Source organism: Cupressus sempervirens, chromosome 4 (genome assembly GCF_028749045.1).
Source record: "Cupressus sempervirens isolate cs-2001-9-10 chromosome 4, ASM2874904v1, whole genome shotgun sequence".
NCBI classification, from domain to species: Eukaryota; Viridiplantae; Streptophyta; class Pinopsida; order Cupressales; family Cupressaceae; genus Cupressus; species Cupressus sempervirens.
Genome location: NC_143121.1, coordinates 682,755,616 through 682,763,548, shown reverse-complemented (window position 1 = coordinate 682,763,548; position 7,933 = coordinate 682,755,616). Strand labels below are relative to the sequence as shown.

Here is a 7,933-nt window from a genome sequence, read left to right as displayed (position 1 = left end):
TAAATGCATCGTTCATAGGGTGCCCTTCTTCAGCATCAAGGGGTGTTGTAGATGCGAACCCTTCAGCAATGTCATTACCAACAATTATAGCCAACTCATTGAAATATTGGAAAGGTGACCTCTTATACATTTTTGCATTTTCGAATTCTCTCCTTTACATATAAGCATTAATAGATGGATTAGGTTGTAAGTTTTTCATTATTAAAATAAGAAGGGAAAATTTCTTCAATGAAAAGAGTACAAAGATCATCCTACCTTCAAAAGGTCATCCCACACTGAATCCTCAGCATCCACAGTTTGAGTTTCTTCATTCCAAGCTAACCCACTTGTATTTTTCAAGTCCTTCATTACTTTATATCCTACTTTCCATGTTTTTAGCTTATTCTTAAAATGATCTCGTGACAGATTTGGGTTCATCGCTGCATTGAATGTCCTCTCTATCGCAGTTTACGCCTCTTTTTTAAACCCACCTTCACCTTTCTGTCCGAGATGGACTTGTTCAAGGAGCAATTCTAAAAACTTGCATTCCATCGATTTTGTCCACATTTTCTTCTTTGAAGAAGAAGATTTGTTGCTCACAGCGAGGGATCCATCTATATCACTCAAAGTAATGGGAGAACACATCTGGTTCACATGATCAGATCCGTCCATGCTCATCATGAGCTCGGTATATCCCATTGTGTACTCCTTCCTGTATTTCATTTAAATTTGAAGTAAAAAATCTTTAACTATCAATTTGTAATACGTCATAATGGAACAAGGCTAACATATTGAATAGGTAAACGTATTACGATTTAAAGTAATCATACGACTTAAATTGAAAGTTATTGCTCTTTAAATTTAAATGGAATGCAGCAAGCAGTAACATCAGAAAAATAGGATTTTCAACAAATTCGTTGTTCTCTTCTTACTAGTGGGCTTATGATCTTCATCATTTGGTACTCCTTGCTGTATTTCATTTAAAATTGAAGATGATAAACTTTAAATATCATTTTTTAATACATCCTAATGCAATGAGGCTAACATTTAATAAACTTGAAAGAATTTAACTGAAGATGATACACATTTTAAGCAATAATTGATGATAACACATCAAAATCAAAAAAACTACCAGTAAGACAAAATGGTGATATCAATGGCAAGTAAATAGTCATGAGCCCCATTATGAAGCATGTTATTATACTTTCTCAATGCAAAGATGTATAATAATTGTGATTTCTTGCATTTAAATCAATGTAATCTATATTTCAAGTTGAATTGTGTATTGCAGATATGATCAACAATTTTTGTACATAATGTAGGTGTGAAATTGAAAGTTAATGTTCTTTTCATTTAATTAGAATGTAGCAAAGACTGATATCAGAATAACAAAATCACACACCATCATTGTATATGCATACATCAATTTAATCATATAAAGCACATTGCCTTCTAATAAATCATTTATTCTCGAGATCTATAATCTTCCCACATCCTATTTGCTATATCTTCTCGAAATTGGGCCCACTCATTTCTATCCTCCTGAGACAACCCATATGTCTCAAGCAGTAGCACCTCTATCCCATCACGATCATCTCCCTCTTCAATAGCTTCTTCCGATGGAAGGCCATCCTCTATCGTAATGAAATTGTGAAGTATGCAACATGCTAAAACAATATAGGATTGTGTCATGATATCATAAGACGTTGCATGTCTTAAGATTGGAAAATGCTGCTTCAGAATACCAAATGTACATTCTACTACATTTCTAAGAGAGGAGTGTCAATGGTTGAACAACTCATGTGCAGAGTTTATTGGGTTTTCTCTTGACCACTCTTTCAAGTGGTAGCGTGTACACCGATAAGGAGCGAGAAATCTAGGTGCATTTGGATATCCAGCATCTACGAGATAATATTTTCCTATATAAAGAAAGTATATTGTCAATACTTGAACCATTTAGCATAACCTTGAGTATATTAAAATGTGATTTGGCTTACCAGGGGGAACTACAAATGGATCTGATCTGGATAGAGCTGAGGCTAGAACACGACTATCTGCAGCAGAGCCTTCCCAACCAGCAAGGCAATACTAAAACTTACAATCAAAGGAGCAGACACCCATAAAATTTTGCGATAGGTTCCCTTTTCTATCATGATATTTACCCTGTATGTCGACATCAACTCGCACTGGAATATGGGTACCATCGATGGCTCCAATGCAATCCTGTGGGATATGATACACTAATCAAATGTATGCTCAAGTAATAATAAGATAAGGACAACATTCTAGACAATAAACTTGTAATAATGTGTGATTTACCTTGAAGAATGGTTCAAAACGATCCTTCCCACTAATTTTAGGAGGAGTGCCTGGACTAGGTGGTATGAAGTAATCTCTGTGAAGGGCTAAGATAGCCATCAAAACCTTGTGGAAGTACCGAATGACTGTCTCTCCTGAGTGCCCAAAGTTATGGGCAATCTTGCGGTTCCTTAGATTGTGCCCAAGGGTGTGGAGGAACATCACTAGTTGTTCCTCTAACTTCAAGTGGATCATATCTCTCAAGCTTCCTTTCAGCCTCAGAATACGAGCTAGAGAAAAGAAGGCTGCCCTACTCATCTGAATCTGATCATGACAATCCACCTCATTCGAATGAATAATGTCTCTACAAAAGGAATTTCCTTTTCTTATTCGTTTACCCATTTGACTACCTTCTCGGGCTACCAGTACTTTGGCTATGCCAACAAAAGCAAAAAGAATTGTGAGAATGTGGGTGTATGTGGTCTTCCTAACTATGCTTCCTTGGACCTCTATACTCTCCATAGGATCCATCAGTGACTTGAAAGGTGGACAATTTAAACACTATCAGTTATGAAATATCAACTATCACCTATCGAGATACAACATGATTATTTGCTAGCCTCATTGCATTAAGAAGTCAATTATTTATTCAAATACAGCAAGGAGTACCAACTACCGAGGATCATAAGCCCATAAAGAACAAATTACAATGTGTCATTATACTCCATGTAATCTATCTATACCAATGAAAGCATAATATTGATTCCATTTGTCTATATGTATACACACATGTATGTATATATGTATGTGCACACACATGTATGTATGCATGTATGTACGTACACACACACACACATGTATGTATGCATGTACGTACGTACACACACATGTATGTATGTGTGTATGTACATACACACACATGAATGTATGTATGTATGTATGCATGTATGTACATACACACACACACATGTATGCATGCATGTACATAGACACACACATGTATGTATGCATGCATGTACGTACACACACAAGTATGTATGTCTATACGTACATACACACACATGTATGTATGCATGTACACACATGTATAAATGTACAGACACATGTATGTATGTACACATACACATGTACAAACTATAACTTGAATTTGGGCTTTTATGAATGTGTTTTAATAAATCGTCGGGTCCGCTGAAACTAAGGCTCATCTTTTAGAAGATGAAAAGTAGCATAGTTGGCAATGGGAATAGAGTTTCTTTCTGCATTGATCTATACATAGTTTGAAATCATGGCTTTTATCTATACATAGTTTATGACCTCATAAGTATGTTGAATGATTTTGCATGGATCAATACATACTTGATATATCCATAGTTTAGTTGTTCATTTCATTGGCATGATTCACTTTGATTAATGGTATTGCATTGATCTCTCACATCACTATACTAGAACTCATTGGACTATTTTGCTAAACAAATTCGAACCATGATAAACTATGTATAGGTCAACTATGTATAGATAAAAGCATGATTGCCATGTTTTGCTATTATGATTGGCACTATAATATATACAGGTAATCACGTGATCACATACTGGAATTCATTATTGAGCACATATTGATTATGTATAGATAAAAGCCATGATTGCCATTGATCTATACATAGTTGATCCATACATAGTTTATGATTTGGCTCTATTTAATGGTATTGCATTCATCTCTCACAGCAGTACACTAGAACTCATTACTGGCAAGAAACTGTTACAAATTTTAGTTGTTCATTTCACTGGTATTGATCTCTCACAACACTATACTGAAAGTCATTAGTGAGCATTTATTGACTATTTTGTCAAACAGATTCTAAACAAACTATTGCAGCATATATTGGACTGTTTTGCTAAACAGATTTGAACCATGATAAACTATGTATAGGTCAACTATGTATAGATAAAAGCCATGATTGCCATGTTTTGCTTGATTGGCACTATGATATATATAGGTAATCACATGAGCACACACTGGAATTCATTATTAAGAACATATTGAGCACATATTGATTATGTATAGATAAAAGCCATGATTGACATTGATCTATACATAGTTGATTCATACATAGTTTATGACTTGACTCTATTTAATGGTATTGCATTCATCTCTCACAGCAGTATACTAGAACTCATTACTGGCAAGAAACAGTTAGAAAGTTTAGTTATTCATTTCACTGGTATTGATCTCTTACAGCACTATACTGGAATTTATTAGTGAGCACAATTTTATGACTTGGCTCTATTTAATGGTATTTCATTCATCTCTCACAACAACATACTAGAACTCATTACTGGCAAGAAATTGTTACAAAGTTTGGTTGTTCATTTCACTGGTATTGATCTCTCACAACACTATAGTGGAATTTATTAGTGAGCACATATTGACTATTTTGCTAAACAGATTTAAAACAAACAGCCAGAAACTATTACAAAGTTTAATTTTTCATTTCACTGGTATTGATCTCTCATAGCACTATACTCGAATTTATTAGTGAGCACATATTGACTATTTTAAAAATAGATTTAAAACAAACAGTTACCACATATATTGACTATTTTAAAAATAGATTTGAAACAAACAGTTACGTTTGAATGAACCAAAAAAACTTAAAAAAATCCAGTATGCAAAGGTGGGTGTGAGAGGAGAACTGTTTACCGCCGCTACTGTTCAAAGTGGAGAAGAGAAATCGCAGAAAATGCCATGGCCACACGCCATGGCCACAGGAAACCATGGCCACAGAAAACCCACAAACCAGAAACCCTCGCAAACCATGGCCATAGAAAACCCACAAGCCCAACAAACACAAAAAACCATAAACCCTTGCCTTCGCACAACAGAGTACAAAAACAATACAACAGTCGTCTTCCAAAAAACCCAATTTGTTCTTCCAAAAACCTAAGGCGGATTTGGCAGACCCGATGATTTATTCAAATGCATTCATAAAAACCCCAAACCTAGTTTTCATTTCAACTTCCACCTATTTCTTGGAAGAAATTTCTTCCAATTTTTGAGCGAAATTGGCAGACGAAACCCGAAACCGGGTTATGCGTTTGATGAACCAAACGCCACCATTTTCTTCCATAACCCAGTTTTGGCGCTGAAAACCCTATTCCATGCCCAGTATTCCCGTAACCAAATGGGGCCTTAGAGATGGGAAGTCTCAATGGAAGGCCAATCACAAAAGAAAACATTGAAGCCGTCGTTTTTGTATGTATCTGTCACAATTCCAAATACTCTTTTTTTTTTTTCAATTTGTTCAAAGTTTGAATTGCTTCAACATCATACACTAGGGAAAAGGCTTGATTGCTTGGTTAAAACTTAAAAGTGTTAAATAGACAAAGTTGACTTATTTTTGTAAGTTTATTTTCTTACATACAGTATGATGTTTAAGCGTGACTGTTTTGTTCTTTTTATTTGATCTGATAAGGATCTATGATATTTTTAGGATATGTTCATGGCTAGAATTGAAACTACATCAACTACATTAGAATGGGCAACAAGTGATTCTTGGAAACCCTAATGTGCTCAAGAAAATGCAAGAGGAGATTGATGCAATTGTAGGAAGAGAGCGCAATGTAAGTGAATGCAATTTAGCAAGGATGGCGTACGTGCTATGTGTGGTGAAGGAGACACTGAGGTTATATCCTACATTACCCTTGTTACTTCCTCATGAATCTGTACAAGATTGTACAATTGGTGGGTACTTCATTCTTTGGAAAAGGAGGGTTATTTCCAATGCTTGGTCTATAGGAAGAGATCCAGTTGTGTGGAATGATCCTCTGGACTTCAAGCTAGAGAGATTTATGGGTAAAAGGGTTGATGTTGTGAAATACAAACAGTATTTTGATATGATTCCATTTGGAGCAGGAAGGAGAGGATGCCCGGGGGCAACCATGGTTGATGTAAGCATGAACCTTGTTTTGGCCTAGCTTGTCCATTGTTTTGACTAGAGCGTGGATGGAGAGTTGGATATGACAGAACTCTTTGGGATCACCATGCCCAGGAGTGTTCGCCTCCTAGCTCATCCCACCTTGAGGCTATCTACCTGCCCTTAAATTTAAGTAGAAGTAGAGTGCTCCACAATAATTCCCAATTAGGGATACTAGTTATTAAATAAATAAGCTCTAAGATACAAAGATTACATCTTAACACTTAAATGTATGATTTCATTTTCATATCAAAATTATTATGGCGGACTTAAACATCACATGCTAAGGCTTGATTATTAGGTTAAAAGTGTCAAATAGTCAAAGTTGACTTATTTTTCCAAGCTTAATTTCCTCCTTAGTTTGTGATGTTTAAGTATGGCTGCATAATTATGAAGTTAGTGAACATTAAATTGGCTTTGTTGTTCTTATTATCAAAGTACAAATCATATTGATTGGTTATTTGTGATTGTTGAATATTTATTTAAGATATGAGATTTCTTTTTAATTTCTCATTTACAATTAATAGGGTGATTTTAGTAGTATGGTTAGATTAAAAGTACTAGTGGGATGATTTTTTATTATTTTAATAAGTGATGTTGGTAGTTTCTTCTGATTGTAATGGCTTGAAGTTGTACTCTTTAATTTATGTTACTATGTGTTTGTTGTATCTAGAATCATGACATCTAATTAAAAATCATATCTATACAATCTATTCAAATTCTCAATTTTCATTCAATATAATCTTTCTCAAATTTTGATTGTCTGTTACAACCAAAATATGTTAAAAATGAACAAATGGATACCAATGGAGATCATTTTTAGTATTTTTGATAAGTATATACCATTGAATAGATACATTTTGCTTTAGTTTACACTTTAAAATATTATTGTCCTACCTACCTTAAGTTCCTTGGGAGGACAATGTGTCAATTTTGTTAGTGTCTTGTTATTCATCCACAAATAAATTTATTTTACATCCCAAATGGTTATATTTTAGACAAAGGGACTAAAAAAGCTAGATTTTACTAAAGCAATAGTAAGAAGAAAAAATCTGAAGTTTTGATCGTTTAAACCATATCCACTATTATTCCCATTATAGGTACCACTAACAAGACTCTATCTAAATTAAATAGAGAAATTAGAACTATAGGTCAATTAGACATCATTTATGTTTTTAGATGTCATTATAAAAAAAATTAACAAATTAAAACAAATATTATTAAAAAACAATTTAAAAGTAAAGAAAAATTTCTTTTACAAGGGAAAAAATAGTTCATTTTTAACTCAAAATCTTAAACACTTTTACTTTTCACCAATTCATTCACAGATTCACTAGTTATCATATGCATGTAAAACCTATAATAATAAATTAGCTGAAACATATAAATCTGATCTATCACATGTGTTAAAATAAAGACATACCACAATATTTTTTACCAACAAACCCTCCAAGGTGAAGATAAAATTGGGGTGGGGATGACACCCAAAAATCTTCATTACTGGAGTAATAAAGTTAACCTATTATGGTCACAATGTTTGATTATAAAATATGTTCTACCTCGTGAGGGGTCTATCTTATTAAAAGCTTAAGAGATTGCTAGGTTTCACCTTGTTAGATGATTTAACACTTACAAAAAAATAAGGACTTTGTTAGGAGATTTAAAAAGATCTATTAAGATCACTC

At 34.0% G+C, this 7,933-nt stretch overlaps 1 pseudogene; it reads left to right on the top strand.

The window, feature by feature from the left end:
• Positions 1-5,470: 5,470 nt before the first annotated feature.
• Positions 5,471-6,249, top strand: LOC149563098 (cytochrome P450 750A1 pseudogene; annotated as a pseudogene).
• Positions 6,250-7,933: the final 1,684 nt, after the last annotated feature.